General features: G+C 44.4%; 1 protein-coding gene across 1 annotated transcript in view; it reads left to right on the top strand.

Annotated features, from left to right (window-relative positions):
* The window catches only part of gabbr1b (gamma-aminobutyric acid (GABA) B receptor, 1b), a 143,306-nt gene that overhangs the window by 46,663 nt on the left and 79,422 nt on the right, over positions 1 to 17,221 (top strand). The window lies entirely within an intron of this gene.

Here is a 17,221-nt window from a genome sequence, read left to right as displayed (position 1 = left end):
TTCTCCATGAGAGCATTTTGGAGTTGTTGGATTGTGTATTTGATGAGTTTGATGAGGGAAACCAAGAAATCCCATTAGCCTCCGTAGCGTAGCTCTGAGCAGCTCGCGGCTCTGCTCCGCCGTTCTAAAAATAGCTTGCACCGACGATTAAAGGTAACGAACCTACTGCTATGATAATAGGGATTATGGCAATGGGCCAATTTGCCAAAATGTTGAACTATCCTTTAAAACCAGCCATCAGGAGGACTTTAGTAACTTTGTGATGTCACAAAAAAGCAGTCACTACTCTCAGCCCCATCTATACCTGCCCCCTCTCCTCCAACCTTACAGGATTTAATTTCTCTGAGAAAATAGACAAATGTTATAGCTTCATTTTTTTTTCACTTATGCACACATATTAAATGAACTCCCAGGATCTTCTTCTTAGTTTTTAGTTCAATGGACAATAATTATCCTTAGGTCTCTCCGGCTGCAGAGGGGCCTGATAATGAAGCAACACCTCAGTGAACACATTCAGTTTTCTCTCCACCGGGTCACAGAGGTCAGTGTGTCAGTCAGTACCGAGCCGTCGGCTGTAAACGGTAAACAACAGATAAAAACACGCTACCGACGGAGCCGCTGCCTTGTTATTGTTACGGCTCCCTGCTGTGTGGCTGGGCAGGAAATCAGGCTTTGACAACGGCGTAATTGCAGTTTGTCAGAGCTCCCGGAACCACTGCTTCCATTTGTGGCTCACTAATGCTCCCTTTTTTAACTGTGCTGTTTATCAGTGTGAGGTTTGTGCCACGCAGGGGCGAGAGCAGTCACTGGGTCCCATGGGTGTTTGGATGTCTGCGATGCTGTATTGTGTTTCTCGGGCTGTTAAATTGGAGGCAGCAATAATCCAGGATTTAACAGTGATTTGATGCGGAAGGCCTGGAGCGGGTGGCTGAAGCCAGCAGGTAGCGGCATGCATTAGCATCTTTTAATTAAGACTCAACCCCCGGTATCTCTCCAGCATTACACCTCCACCTCCTACCGAAGACAAACCTGGCGAGGAAAAGGTCAGCTGTGTGTGTGCGTAGGTAGCAGAGAACAGAGGAGCTCTCTCTTCAGGTTTCCTGAGAGACATTAATGTAATTCAGCTTATAAAAGTAAGAGTCAATACACAAGTCTGAGAATACCCTAGAACTAGCATCAGAGTGATCTTGGTGAACATTACGTATTAAATAAAACCTCACATCATGAAGCATCTGTGATCCCTATTCAGAGCAGCTAGAGCACTTACTGTGTATTCAGACTGAAATGATGAAAGCAACAAATATATACATAATGTTTACAAATACAGCATCAGCGGGAGAGATGCTGGCTCACAGAAAATTAACAACTTCTGGTCATTTTGATGTTCCTCAGAACATGAATACATTCAGAGATGTGGAGCATTTAGCAACTTCAGAGCCAGATGTTTCCCTCAGGAGCTGGAGGAGACCAAACATGGAGCTAAAACCGAGAGAACGGGAAATAACATTCATCAAGTTGACAGTTTTTCTTCAGGTAGTCGATTGCTCATCACCGAGACAGAGACAGGAGGTCTAAATCGGTTTATGTTGATGCAGTTCTAAGTGTCCTGATGTTGGACTGGATTGAAGACATGGTTGTGCATACGGTCAATGATATTGGTTATTGGTGATCGTCAATCATTGGAGCGATCCCTGATGGCTCATGCCTTAATTTGCAAAAAATGTTCATAAATACCAGCCTGGTTTCTAATTGATGTCTCACTTATAGTATTTATTTATGTATTATTAACTTTTGACTTGCTCTGGCATAGTTTCATGCATATAATTTATCTTGCAGCACTGACACACACTCTGACTATAGCTGATAGTAATGGACCGTTGTTTGTTTTGTGGTGCTGCTCTCAGTTTCTTTGCCTGCTGCTCTTTAAGGTTGTAAATAAAACTTTTGGACAGTCAGAGAGAGCGAGCTGAAAGACGTTAACAGCTGCTTCTTTGCTTCTCCTCCTCCTCCTCCTCCCATAAATGCCTTATTTATAGCCTGGAGGTGTGATTTAGAACAAGTTGGTCTTATTTAATTTTGTTGTTAGATCAGTGATGAGTCCCATTCCAGGCAGCGCTTAAATATAGATCAGCTGTGGACGAGCTAAGTGTTGATGTAGTCTAGTGTGTGTGCTTCCAATCCCCATAGTCGTTTGTGAGCGGAGCTGCGTGCACGGCTGCGCGCACACATGATGCATGTGTCTGTGATTACATCATTCAGTTAATGGCACACATATGCTCCTCGGCTTCATCTGTTCCCTGACATTCATGAGCTCCAGTGTGTGTGTGTGTGTGTGTGTGTGTGTGTGTGCGCAGACTCTCTGACCACAGTAGGTGTGTTGTTGTGGGAGAGTGAATGGAGGAAGACCTTTCCAAGATTAAAACACCATATGTTGTGTCACCCTCAGCAGTGAAGACTATTAAATAGACGAGTGTGTGAGAGAACAAGATAACAGGGGAAGGGGGAAGTGATCAGTGTGCTAAGCATGGCAGAATAATTAACACGCCACGGCTCTGCTGATTTAAGACGGCGTATGAATTATTCATGTGATTGTGACAGGGTGCTAATGACAGGAGAGGTCAGAGGGCACGGCAGCGTTCAGCAGCAAACTGGTCCCAGTTCCTTCAGATCCCACTGCTTCCCAGAAAAACATGGAGATCAGATCACTTGACTGAAGAGACGCCGGTCTCGGGACGGCGTCCTCCAGCACAGCTGTTACTACGCACAGTTAACCAGTCACGTCTCATAGTGATGACCTCACCATCCATCTGGCACATAGAGCCAAAAACGCTGGTATTACGCCCTGTTCTAGCAACGCTGTAACCTTGACATAGAAAAGAAGAAGATGATGACGAAGAGGGAGATGATTAGGGACAAGAAGAAGGACAACTAACTGTGTTTGTTTCAATGTCACCATGGTGATGAACATCTGGGTAGTCTGCTGGTTCCTCACCACAGGCTGTGTCCAAGAGAAATAGGCAGTGCAAGGCAAGACAATTTTATTTGTAAAGCCCATTTTACGAACAGTCTGTTTCCAAGAGCTTTACATAGCATCATTACAAAATCCTCTGCCCATAGTTCCTCATATCAACTGATGAAAAACTCCCAAGAAAACCTCATGATAATAATAACCTTTATTATAATCCATTATTTATATCACATTTAACCTAACAAAGTTGCAAGATAAAAAATAAAACAAGGTAAGTTACATAAATTACAAATTACATAAGCGAAAACAGCAAACAAACAACAAAACCATATTAGAAATAGAAAAATGATGTGACCCTTGGTATTTAAAAGCCCAACACTGTGCAAACATGTAAAATAGATGCAATAACCAAAGGGTTTTAAAGGCCTTTTCATAAAAGTGAGGTTATAAAAGAGCTGGTTAACCACAGGCAGGACAAATGACCTACATGGCTGTTTAATTGGAGGACGTGTCTTTTTGTATTTTTTTTTTTCTTCCTGAAGTTGTGCATCAACTATTAATGTCAAACACATTTTGGGAATATAAAAATGACAAGAGCATTGATTTTTTCTGTCCTCCCTTTCAAAACGCTGTGATGGTCCCAGAGTCTCTGTCTCATGGGGGTGAGTTGCAGTGTTCACTATGAAATAAATGAATTATAAACTTTATTTGAATTCATTATTTATATCACTGTTAACCTAACAAAGTTGCAAAGTGCTTTAACAGATAAAAAGTAAAACAAGGTAAGTTACATAAATTACAAATTACATAAGCGAAAACAACAAAACCATAGAAATAGAAAAAATATGTGACCCTTGGTATTTAGAAGCCCAAACACTGTAGAAAACATGTAAAATAGATGCAGTAACCAAAGGGTTTTAAAGGCCTTTTCATAAAGGTGAGGTTATAAAAGAGCTGGTTAACCACCGGAGGGACAAATGACCTACATGGCTGTTTAATAATTGGAGGACGTGTCTTTTCTTTATCATCTGGTTGGTATTTTTTCCTTCCTGAAGTTGTGCATCAACTATTAATGTCAAATACAAAAATGACAAGAGCATTGATTTTTTCCGTCCTCCCTTTTAAAACGCTGTGATGGTCCCAGAGTCTCAGTCTCATGGGGGTGAGTTGCAGAGTTGCAGTGCGAGAGTTGGAGAAATAGCCTGAGCAACTTGTCAAATGCATGTCTGTCCCACATTCTGACGCTGTTATTAATGCTGTGATTTATTGGCCTGTCACATGCTGTCTCCTCATCTCGCTGAGGCTTTAGAGGGTCACTGCAGGTTAAGTGCCTCGCCTGAGGGCAGCAGCGCTCGCGTGTGAGTTGCATTCAAATACCCAGGGTCGGCCTCGCTCCCAGTCAGGATGCACAGACCGCAGGTTTACTTTGCCCCGAGGAGGAAGCAAAGCAACAGCGCTGGTGTTAAATCGGATCAAGACTGAGCTCTGGGGGGGCAGCGGGTCCACCTGAAGGAGCATTCACTAGTAGCGCTCATGCATATTTTATAGACGAGCTACACCGGCACTGTACAGGTGTTGTAGCTCGCTCCCAATGCACACAACCGCACAACCATTCCTGCACCAGTGTTTCTGAATGTAGTTGAAACCGAGTTGATCAATGGGTCACCTGACCAGGCCAGTCGATGTCCGTGATCAATGTCCGGGGCAGTGAGGTCATATCGCTGCAAGGCTGTTTTGACCAGGTTATCATGGATGCATGCATGGATGGTGTCTGTTTGAAGCGAGCTTCGTGCTGAGCTGTGGGTGTGTTTATTTGTGTTTTAGAATATAACCAAAAAAAAATCTGAAAATATTTCTCTGACTCACTGCTTTATACTCACTAATCTTCATTCACTCTCTAGCTCTCTGCTCGCTGCTGCTCTGTCCTGCTCATTGAGCCGTGGAGATGGGGCCAACTTTGAATGTTGTATTTATAAGCAGTAACCGACTAATCCTGCATAATGTGCCTTTAGGTTAATATAACTCAAAAACACACACACACACACACAAATCTCCAAATAGTCAGTGTATAGCAGTATTTTCAACCAAGCATCACATTTAGAGACTGCACTTCCTCTAATGACCACTAGAGTGAGTCTCCAACAGTGCGTCAGTCTTCATAGACTCCCATTTTAAAATTTCCTTCATGACGACTGTATAATGGTGGATTTTTACACTACTCACCTTTTTACTTTTTATTAAAACCTAAAATTATATCCAGTTGTGGGCGTGGCCATTTGAGTGACGGGTTAGTCAGTGCGTAGTCTGGGGCCGCCTAGTTGTTTTGGTAAGCAAGCGGAACCAGGGTGAGAGAGACAGGCCTTTCCGTCAAAATAAAAGCACCAAGCCAATAAAAATGCATGAAACTTTTTAATTTAAAGAATATAAAATTTCCAAGCCATTAAGTTAACCATTTTCTTTTATTGTTTTTAACTGTATTACAAGTTATTGTCTATTTTATACGTTTTATTTTGGTGAACACTTTTATTTTGGTGAATTTGGTGAATTCTGGATTCGCTCTCTGGACTGGAACCAGAATCCAGACAAAATTCAGAGTGTATTTCAGAGACCGGCATGTACTGAAGTCTTTGCTCCACATAGGCCCCTCCTCTTTTTGGATTAGCAGGTAGTTAAGGGGGCGGAGTCGGATGGTGGAGCAGCTGACTTTGCTATTCAGAAACCTTTCTCCCGTCATTCACTCAGTCAGCTGTTGGTGTGTAACACTAACCAAACAAAAGAAAATGTTTTCTAAGCAGATACAGTCTCGCTGTAGTTGTTGGAAGCTGAAGCGTCCAGCTCGTCTGCACTCGCTGTCCTTTTCATGACTGTTTTCCTGATGACGTCCTGTTTCTAAATCCTTTCTAAATGTTTCTCCACACTCTGAGCACAACACCCGTTCTTGGCTGAAACATTAGAAAATAGATTCTTCTGTCTTAAAAGTTAGTCGGCGTAAGCAAAACACATCGCTGACCCCCTCAGTCTTGCTGTTCTGCCGAGCAACAGTGGCACTGGAAGTGATGCACGCTGCAGCAGAGAAGTGAGCTCTATAGGGATAACACAGTCACTATAACAGTGAGAAATAGAGGGAGCCAGAAATAGCTGAACAGGTTCAGCCACATGCCCACAGACAGCCAGGGAGATTAGAGTGTGTTTTATGGATGCACTGCAGATCACATTAACATTATTACATTCACTGGGAACGAGCGGCGAGAACGATAGAGGAGAGAGAGGAGCTGGAAGGGAGGAGATGGAGATGGAAATGGGTGAGAGGGCAAACAAGACAGCAAATGGATAGGGAAACTGTGAGAGTGAAATGGAGCAGAATGAGGAACGAGTGAGTGCGAAAGAAATAAAGGGAAGCTCAGCGAGATGGAGGTGAAAGGTAGAAGTTGTGTAAGTGAGAATCAGAGATGTTGAGAAAAGTGGGGAGAAGAGGAGGGTCAATTGTATTCTTTATCTGGGCTGCTCCCAATTACTGGAGACCAACTGCAGAGGGTGGTTTTCAGACGGTGGTGGTCTGAAGGAGGAGCCGAATGGATGAACGAACCCCCGGGATGTCGTCACACAGTCACAGTGCCGGGACAGTGGAAGTTCATGGAGGGACAACATAATGCCAACACACTGGAAACCATGTAGCATGAAGGTGTGATCCTATAACCTAATCCTATAAGCTCAGGTTCAAGTCAAACCCGTGGCCTTTGCTCATTTGTCTCTGTCCTACTGTTTTACTTGCACAGTTTTATTTGGCGGTATGATACTGTTCTGGGACCCCCTGCTCTACCACGCGCTTGCGTGGAAAGCCTGCAGGAAGAGCCCTTCACGAGCCATCATGAACGGCATAAGCAGGGAGCGCAGCAGCAAAGAAAACCCAGACAGAGCAGAGCAACCAACATGAATACAACGACAGGAGGAGCTGGGGTGGAGGTGGGTTGCGAAAGTGCCAGCAGAGGAGGCAGGAAGGAGGCTCGGGCGAGAGCAGTTTAAATACCCCGCTCTGAATGCAATTTCCCAATAGGGAGTGGACACGCAGAGTCAGCTGAGCCATCTGCGCCGGCGATGACAGCTATGCAGTTAGAGCTTGACGTCGTGGCCTGCCAGAACTAACGCTACGCTCAATTAGTTCAACATTTTGGCAAATTGGTCCATTGCCATAATCCCTATAGTCATAGCAGTAGGTTCGTTACCTTTATTTGTCGGTGCAAGATATTTTTAGAATGGCGGAGCAGAGCCGCGAGCTGCTCAGAGCTATGTTACGGAGGCTAAGGGAATTTCTTGGTTTCCCTCATCAAACTCATCAAATACACAATCCAAAAACTCCAAAACGCTATTGTGGACAAGTTGTGACCTGCACCATTTTCGAGGTAAATACAGAGACTGCTTGCTGAAAAACTGCCCCTGAACGCAACGCGCATCAGCGGTTTTGCATAAATTTACCTCTAAAACAACTCCGTCTCATAACGTTCTGTTATTATCTCATAGCGTGGTGAATGTGCAGGTCACAACTTGTCCACCAGAGAGTTTTGGAGTTTGCCAAAATGTCAAAATGTTGAACTATCCCTTTAAGGCAACAACAACAAAAAAAAGTTTTTTGCATGAGTTTTCTCAGGTTGCAGTGCACTGGGCTGTCACGGCCACCGTAGATCACCTTCAAAACAACTCTAACCCTTCTATAACACCCAATTTGAGTCCTGTTCTCGTGAATCCAATATCTCTGTAGCACCCGGAGGGAACTCCTTCAAATTTGTTTCATGCTGTAATTATTGAGTATTTTCAAATCTTGGATTAAAAAGCCTGCTCTTGTTTTTTTTTTTTTTTTAAACTATTAAATCTGACTTGAATGAAATCCTCCGGGCGGAAAAGTCTTGGAACATCTGAAAGTCGACTGTGAGAGCTGATAAGAGAGAAGGAGAGAGCAGGAGGAGGCGTCGGTCGAGGCGGAGGAGATAAGAAAATGTGCATGAAGAAGATGAGAGGGCAGCGACAACAGGACACAGAGAGAAAGAGAGAGAGAGGTGGCAGAAGAGGCGCTCGGGGTTTGGAGGGACAGACGGTTTAAACAGCAGGTGTGTTAGAAAGCAGCGGCCGCTCATATTTTACACTTCACTTCAGCGGAGCAGATTGGTGGCGTGCAGCCCATAACTCCATCACAGACTCTTTCTCCAGTGGTGTTGTGTTGATCGATCTGCAGCTCTGATCTGTGTCGGCCTTCCCCATCACATGAATGACGACATCACAATGCCGGTGGCACAGCTGAGGCTTTTAATTTGAAAATCCAAACACCAGAGCTGCAGCAACATATGAACAGATGGGAGGATTCAGAGAAGTTCAAAAGTTAATGTGAGGCTTTTGAAAAACACCTATCAGTCAACAACAATGTACCAGTCGCCGAGCAGCTGCCCAAGTGTCAACAACAGAGCAACATACGTTACGTTAAGTACGTACGACGACTTGTCTGTACCACTGAGGCTCAGATTGTTGTTGTTATTAGAAGTGACAAGATTATAGAGGGAGGATTGTGAATAAGATCCTGTTTGTTTAAGCAGAAACAGCCTTTGTTAAAGGGATAGCTAATTCTACAGATGGCCCCTAACTGTAATATCTGCAGTGGACAGCTCTCTGCCCCAGTTTGCCATACCAGCTTGATAGAGACACAGGCAGTTAGGTAAACAGACACAAACTAACAGCATATTTTTGCCGCCTACAAGAAGTCCCGTCTCAAAATAATACACCCGTTTAAGTGTACGTTATTATGCAAATTTTTTGCAGTCCATCGACTGGTCGGGAAAAAGCCATTTATCTGGAGCTAACTGTGCTGTATCACTCATAGCTCGTGCAGAGGAATACTTAGTGAGTCGGTTAGTTCCAGATAAACGGCTGTTTTCCGACTAGTTGATGGACTGCAAAAAATGTGTATATAATAATAATGGTTTACATTTATATAGAACTTTTCTATTGACACTCGATACCCAAAGCGTGTACAGAAACCATTATTCATTCATACACATTCACACCGGTGGTGGTAAGCTATGTAGCCACAGCTGCCGTGGGGCAGACTGACGGAAGCGTGGCTGCCAATGTGCTGCCAAACGGCCCCTCCGACCACCACCATGATCATTCATACGCTTTCACACCAGGCAAGGTGGGTAAGGTGTCTTGCCCAATTGGACACTTCGACAGAGACTACATAACATATAACATATGGCTAAGTGGACGTGGGGGGTTGGGGGGGCAGAGAGCTGTCCACTGCAGATATTTAGGGGCCATTTGTAGCTCATACAACCCCACTTAAAAAAAAACGTAACTATCCCTTTAAAGCCACCACCCTCCATTGACAAAAACAGTCATTTTAAGGCAGCAGAGAGCAGGACTGGTCGGTTTGTTTGTGTTACTGGGTGATTCTCGGTTGTGGAAGAATTATTCATATCCTTCATATCCTTTACTTAATTAAATGAAAACATTTTACAACCATAAATTGTTGGCAAATTCAGCTTCTCTCTTAAAGGATTGTCTTGTAAAAGCTGCCGTCCTTTTTGTTGTGGACAAAGATCTGTAGCCGGAGACTGAGAGTGGTCATTTTTAGCTCCCGCTCTCCTCCTGCCTGCAGTGATCTTGGCAGCCTGTTGAGCCATTTGTGCTGCCCTCCAGTGATCAAGCAACACTGCCGCAGCCAAGCATGCTGGGCTTTTTGCGTGACCTGACAACGCGCGCGGCCAATCGCAGAGCGCCGGAGAATCGATCAAGGGGCCCCCTCGCAGCCCGAAGGGGAAGTCCCGCCTACAGAAGACGCCTGCGGTGCCATTCAGCAGCAGAGTGCCAGAAGGGAAAGAGGTCTGAGGGCCAGATCGGCCTCTAATATGATGCAGATGGTGGGAATGTCAATGAGGCTCGCTGGGTTTTAGCGCTGACCTCAGAGTGAGACACAACTGGCCACTGGTCACCGGTTTAAGCCTGCAAGCCATTTTTGTTCTATTCATATTAATCAGGATCCACTTTGCATTGCAGTATATTTTTAGCTGTCCAGCACCTTTTTGTATAATAAGAATCTGCAGCTCTTGGTGCACCACAGGTGGCCTCTCCTGCTGAGTGCAGTACATTAGCTGAAATGGGTAATAAAGTAAGATGTGTTATCTGAGTGGGATTGAAACTCCAGGCTTTGGATGTTTCTCTCTCATCTCATTGTCACTTTGAGCCCTGCTTTATTTTAGAACAGCCCTCAAGGCTTTACTGCTGAGCCAGGGACAGAGAAGCCCATGAATATCAGATGTAGCCTGCAGCTCCTGGAGTCCTATCAGGACCATCGCACAGGCAGCCACTTAAAGATCCCTCCTCGTCGATTCACCCGCGCGCCTCGCTCCCTGACTGCCTCTGTTTTCTTTTTTTAAAAACCCAGAGCCGGAACAAGCTCAGCCCGCTTTCATTACCGTCATTAACAGATGTCAGCCGCGGCGTACGCAAGGCGTCAGGGTCCGCAGGGAGGATAAAAAAGGCTCGCTCTGTCTTCAGGACATTGCCGTGTGAAGCCGACACAATCCTGTAATTAAGGTTTCGCCTTAACTCACCTCCCCCCAGTAACAAGAGTAATTTAGTTTAATGGCGCTGGTTTCATGCAACATGTCCTACTTTTAAGAGGGCGCCTCAGCAGTGAGCTCAGTGGCACTTACCTGTATCTCATCATCACCTCAAACCATGTGGAATGAGGATCCTGCACTTTTTTGTTTTCCATTATGCATGTTATGACAGTGCAACTGTACACCAAAGCTTCTAACCCCTGTAAAGCTGCATCCTGACCAGCGGAGGTCCAGCCACTGACCTGTGAGCATGCAGCAGCGTGCTCCAGCTGTCAGCACTCGTCTTCCCAGCAGCTTTCATTTTGGGAGTTTTGTGATGTTTGTCTCTGGAGCTCGGCTAAAACCTGCATGCCAATGTGGTTTCAGGCAGCCAACCCTGACCGGATTCAGTCTTGATAGACGGCAGCTGAGAGAGGGATGTGGCGGGGGAGTGGGTTCTTCTGTGCATTTCTGATCACTGAGATGAGATTCCCATGCAAAGTTTGTGTTCAACGTAGGTTATTAAGTATAGCCTATTAAATTGATATAGTTAAAGGTGTTAGCTACAAGTGACAGTGGCCCGCTCTTGCTCCAACCTTCAATTGCACTGGTTGCCAGGTACGCCTATAGGGAGCGGCTTGTAGCTAAAGCTAAGCTAACGCTAACTGTATTTAACAAGCAGCAGCTCCGGTGTTAGTTACTATTAGCATTAGCACGATGCCATTTCTCCACAGAGCTATCACGATCTGGCCCCTGAGCTCCGCCTCACGTGACATCAACATACTAATGCTGTTGGCACAGAGATCATTTCATACCGACATTGCCAATGTTACCAGATGTAAATATCTATATAGTATTTTGGACCCGTCAAAATTTATAAAACAATTATTTATACTGTAGGCTATAGTATAAAAAAAAATCTGTAAAATTAATACTTTTATTCTGCACCCCTCTAGACGTTCTGTGGATGTATTATTTTTGAAAAATGAATCATTTTGATGATAAAGTTGTAGCTATAACCTTTAATTATATTGTTTGTCATGATGAAAATAGAGCTTAAAAACAGACAACAAGTCTCAGCCACCCCGCCCACTTGGATCCAACATCCAACTTTGCAGGTTTTGCTTTCTTACCTGAAATCTGCCTTTTTTTTAATAGAAAAAGGAGACTTAGAGCCTCCTCTCTTCTGATTGGCTGACAACTGACCTGTTGTTACTATAGTGCTCCAGAGAGAGAAGCCTGAGACAGATGTAAAACCATACTGAGATGGTTTTCGGTCCATAAAACCACAGCTATATCGTCTTATGGATCAACTCTGCAGATAAAACACAGGAGAGGAGTCTGATAGCTTTTCCTTTGCTTTATGGCTCCTCCAATGAATACAAGAGTCCTTTCAAAATAAAACATAAATACAGGCCATTAAAATCATCTTGGCTTAATATCTCTGTCTTGATGAGCAGATAAAGTTCAGAACTGTAGATAGTTGAAACTTTATATTACTAAAGTAGTTCTGGTCTTAACTCACATCCAGCTGGTCTGGCCTGGATCTGAGCTGCTGCTGCTGCTGTGCGAACATACTGTGCATCTTACAGTTCACAGATTAGAAGTTAGCGTTACACAGCTCCATGGGAAGAATGTGGAGCACAGCAGCAGCGTAAGTAATGGTAACGTGTCACATGTGATATTGTTTGGAAGCTATCCCGCAGGGCTTTAGAGCATGGGCAAATATAGAAATGTAAAACTTGGTTAGAGAGAGAGGGAGAGAGAGAAAGAGAGAGAGAGAGAGGAAAAGGCCAAACAGAGAAAAGAATAACAATAGGAAAAACAACTGTCACAGTAGCTTTGATCCAATGTTCTGCTGAACAACACTGGGTTGACTGTGTCTGTTCTCTAACATCAACATGGTTGTGATCACTGTTTGGCAGGAAGTAAAAAAAGAAAAAAGAGAGAGATAGAGAGAGGATGTACCATCAGATACAGTCACATGCAAAACATCTAAACAGGGCTGAGTATACAACAACGGCTCCGTGGCCTCAGATGCTCTCAGTTTTTGGTGAATGATGCACTTGACTGAACGTGTTTGTGACAAAGGAGCGTCAGTCAGCAGGGGGCAGTAGGGAAACAAAAAAAAAGCTGTGTGTCAATAACTAAATGAATATCGTAAGAAGAAGAAGAGCTGCATTTTGGTTTTACAGCACCGACACGTGTCACATGCTGTGATCCTGAATATGGCAAATGAATAATTAAGTATGATAGAGTGTAGGAGACTAAACCACATGCAAATCTGTGTAACATGTTAACTGGGATGTAATGTGCACAAGTACAACCCCCAAACCCGCAGTTTCTTCTGTGGCATCATACTGTAGTACACTATAGTACGATATGTAACTACACCAAAATGTGTTGACACCTGCACTTTAGTTGGCTCCTGCAGTCTGAAGCAGGGGGTCGGCGACGCCTAGTCTGATGAGCAGGAGAAGGAGAAGAATATATCATAGTGGTGCATGCGTTCAGTGTGATAACAAAACAATGATCGCTCACTCTCTGTATCTCTTGTGATCAGATTTAAGGCAAAAAAAAAAAACCCCAACAACTTCATAAACAAGAGATGAAACCTCACTGGGAGGCTTGTGTAGTTACTGTATATAATTAATGACTTTTTAAGTTAAAGGCAACAACAAGTGCATCTCAGCTGGTTTCATCACTTTTAAGTATATTTCTGGAAACACTTTCATTGTATTTGCAGCACACGTGTTGTCAAATTGATGAAGGAGTTTGGCAAAAGGTGAATAGACTTACATTTATACAGTGCTTTTCTAGTCTCGAGGAGCAGTCTGAGCGCTTTACACTGTTAATCACATTCACCCGTTCACATACACATTCATATAGCCTGTATCTACATACTATACTGTACTGCACTTACACATCTGCCAACATTGGGCTGTGAAAAATAGGGCGATTTTCTGGGGTTGAGTTGGGTTGCCAGGTTGCCAGGTAGCCTACTACGCCACACAAAGCACCCATTTGACTCACATCACTATGAAATCGGGAGAATAGCCGGAGAAATTACAAATTGGGAGCAGGGCAGGAGAAAGAGCTAAAAATAGAGAGAGTGTGTTGACAGGTATGCACTTTGTACCTAAATGCTGATACACTGGGTGTCAGTTTGGGTAGTATGTTTCCCAAGGACACTTTGACACCAACCTTCTGGTTAGTGGACAACCTGCTCTACCTCCTGGTCGCCTACAGCTGCTGTGTTTCTGAGTTTGTTTGTCTTTTTTCTGTTTGCATGTTTTTCTTTTTTTGTTGTTGTTGAGGGAGACAGGAAACGTGGAGGCAGAGAGAGGGGGGATGACATGCAGCAAAGGGCCACCACAGGGGGAACCGAGGGCTGAAGCCTCTGCATATGGGGCGCCTGCTCAACCCAGTGAGCTATACAACGCCCCAGCATGGTTTTTTTCCCCTTAAAACTCAGTATGCAGAGCTCTTGGGGCCACCGTAGTTTTGGGCCCAGCGACCCCCCTACTGGGTTAATCCGTGCCTGTAGATGAACATGCCCCCTCCTCTCACCATGCTGTGTGCAGTTTACAGTACAGACATGACCTTGACTCTTGCAGCACAGACGAATAAGAAGAAGAAGGAGCAGGATTAGCAGAGTGAAACATCCCCAGCTCTAATTGTATTCACCGAACACCAGCAGCTCTGCTTTTACCCACTTCATCACGAGTGCTCCATTTTACAAAATTAGCCCATTATTTAAAAAAGCTGGGGAATCACTTATCAGCTCTGCTTGAAAGTGCTTTTCAGATTTACCGACTCCCGAACCCAGCGGGGGGCAAAAACGGCACCTTGTCATCCTCTCCGATTTCACAACCCCGGAAGCTGGTTTAACAGGTTGTGTGCACGGAGCTGTCGGTAAATGACAGCAGCACAGCGGCGGACGCCGGTGACAGAAATGAGCTCGGAGCTCGGGGGACACGGGACGATACGCGCCTCTATTCTATTCGGCAGCACGGATAATCCCGGAGAGATGGCAAAACAGATGGGAGGAGACACAGAGAGATACACATCAACCCACCCGAGGAAAGTGAGAGCCGGTCAGGTAGAGAGAGGCTGAGGCGGGAAAACACAAGTGATAGACATCAGGCTTCAGTGGCAGGAGGTGGAGGAGAGAGAAAGAGAGAGGGATAGGGAAAGAGAAAGAGAGAGAAAGGCACCAAGCTCTGCTGGAGATGAGAGGAATGAAAGAGGCAAATAATGAGAAGGAAGAGAGGGGGATCTGTGTCAGCCCATCACTGTGCAGATACATTATTAAAGGTACACCCAACACACACACTCGAACACACATTCACACACACACACACACACACACACTGGGACAAAATGGAAGGCATGGCCGCTCACAGGAAGAGACAGTAATGAAGAAACGTGTAAATGTGGGAGTGTATGATGTGTGTGTGTGTGTGTGTGTGTGTGTGGGGGGGGGGGCAGAGCATGATTCATTATGGCTCAATAGCATCCCTGAAATGTGCTTTGCTACATTAAAACAGTGTGTTGACTCATGAGGAAGACAGCGATGAAGGAGGAGGCGCAGTGGATGGATGGATGGATGGATGGGTGGATGAATATTTAAAACAAGCAGATGTTTGTGCCATTACGTACACATGCATGGAAACATCCTACAAAATCACAATGACATACATATTTTACAAATGGATTAACAGCGGCAAAACAAGTTTATACAGCAGCGCTCAGACACGACTCACAGCGCTTTACAGAGGAATGGAAATGAAAAACCTGAACATTAAGCCGGCGTGATAGCACTTCAAAACAATGAAAACACATTTCAGTAAATAAAAACATTTATATATGTGTTATGGGGCACTGGACAAATCTGTTTTTAATACCTTTATTACTTCAGTGGCTCTCATACAAGTGTTAGCTATTAGCAGTGTTGTGCATGAGTGAATTCAATGAACAGTTTTGTGAATGCTGCACTGTCTCCATAGACACGGCCCGGCATCAATAGTATGTTGCTGCAGTACAGATCTGTACTGCTGAACACAGTTTATCTGGTTGTTTGAAGCAGTTTTATGAACAAACAAGTGAACACAGATGGAAAAAAACATGTTTTTATACAAATTGTGTCAATATAAAGTAACTGCACCTTGGTTTTTTCACTTTCAGCAGAATGACACATTGTTTGAGTTGTTATTGAGTGTTAAATATAACTCATGTCTGTGATTCTTTACTGGTATGAGAACGAATTTAGTTTGTATTGGGAGAGGCAGTGAATTTGGGCTGGTGATGGAGCGTATGGTTGAAAAAGAATAGCAGCCTGTTAATCCAACAAAAAGAAACTAATGTGTGAACATTGTTGACATTTTTTTTTTTTAAAGAAGAAAAATAACTTTGGAAATGAACCGGTTCATTTTCATCTGTGCGAACTGAACTCAACAATGACTAATCATAGCCACAAGACTGAGTAAGATTATTGATGCAAAAACTGAGGCAGGGGAAGACAAGACAGTGCACATTTTTCATCATAAAAGAGGAAAGGTGAAATTGCAGCTATGGAGCCACAGTGGTGTTTGGTGCATGCGGGACGGTTGCACATGTTGGAATAGTTTTTAAAAAAGCTTAAAGCAGAAGTAAGTTGTCCGGTCGTTTTCGCTAATGCTGCGTTCCAGGCAGGCTTTTGAAATCGTAAATTACAGCTTCAAGTCACAACTTACGACTTTGTAGCGTTTCAGGCAACCCACTCGTGTTTTTCCGACCTGTTTTACCGGTGAAAGAACGGCCACTCGTAACTTCCGACCGGTGAACTCGTACCAGATCGACCTGGTACCACTTCACGGTCGGAAAAATACGAGTTTCCTTGAACGCACCATAACAGTCCTCGTCCCTACGTCACCACATTCACGGCGTTCCTTGGCTGCACACACAGCCCTGCATGCCGTTCTCTCTCCTCATTGGATGAAAACTGTAGGATACGATAAATGTTTTCTCCTCGACTCAGAGCAGAGCAGAGTGACTGACAGACCCGTGTTTCAGTCCAAACACTCTATGTAAGTGATTGCTGTCGGAAGATATAACTATTTAAGACTTATATTAACACAAATATATCACTTACTTCTGCTTTAATTTCCTTTCATCTATACTGCGTTTATTGTGTAAACACATGGAAACAGGTATGGCTGCATGGGGGTGTGGGTGGTCAGTGGGGCCCCCGCTGCTCTTTCTTAGCCCTTGGTCCTTGTAGTATATTGATGTACGGCACTGCTCCATGTGTGTGTGTGCGTGTATGTGTGATTGAATTTAAATGGATGAATGAGTTGGAGGGGACGAGTTGAGCCTCCATCATGGTCCTAATGAGGCAAAAACGCAGCTGCTGCCGCTTCCTCTATGGTTTAGGGAGCAAAACCAAACCAAAGGCCACAAGGTGAAGCCACTGACGGGCAATTAGTGTTTGTCCGAGTGGAGAAGTGTGCGCGTGTGTATGTGGATGGAGATGGAGGTGGTGGTGATGGTGGTGTGGTGGGGGTGCTGTCGGATGAGCGGGAGGAGGAGAGATAAATGAGCGGGATGGTGTTGAGGGATTGCAAATTCAAAGAGGTTTGTGAAACGGAGAGAGTGAACATCCCTCCTCCTCCTCCTCCCCCTTCCT

Source organism: Trachurus japonicus, chromosome 11 (genome assembly GCF_045865225.1).
Source record: "Trachurus japonicus isolate A0001 chromosome 11, Traja_1.0".
Classification (NCBI taxonomy): domain Eukaryota; kingdom Metazoa; phylum Chordata; class Actinopteri; order Carangiformes; family Carangidae; genus Trachurus; species Trachurus japonicus.
The sequence above is the reverse complement of the archived record's forward strand: the minus strand, read 5'-3'. Positions and strand labels throughout refer to the sequence as shown.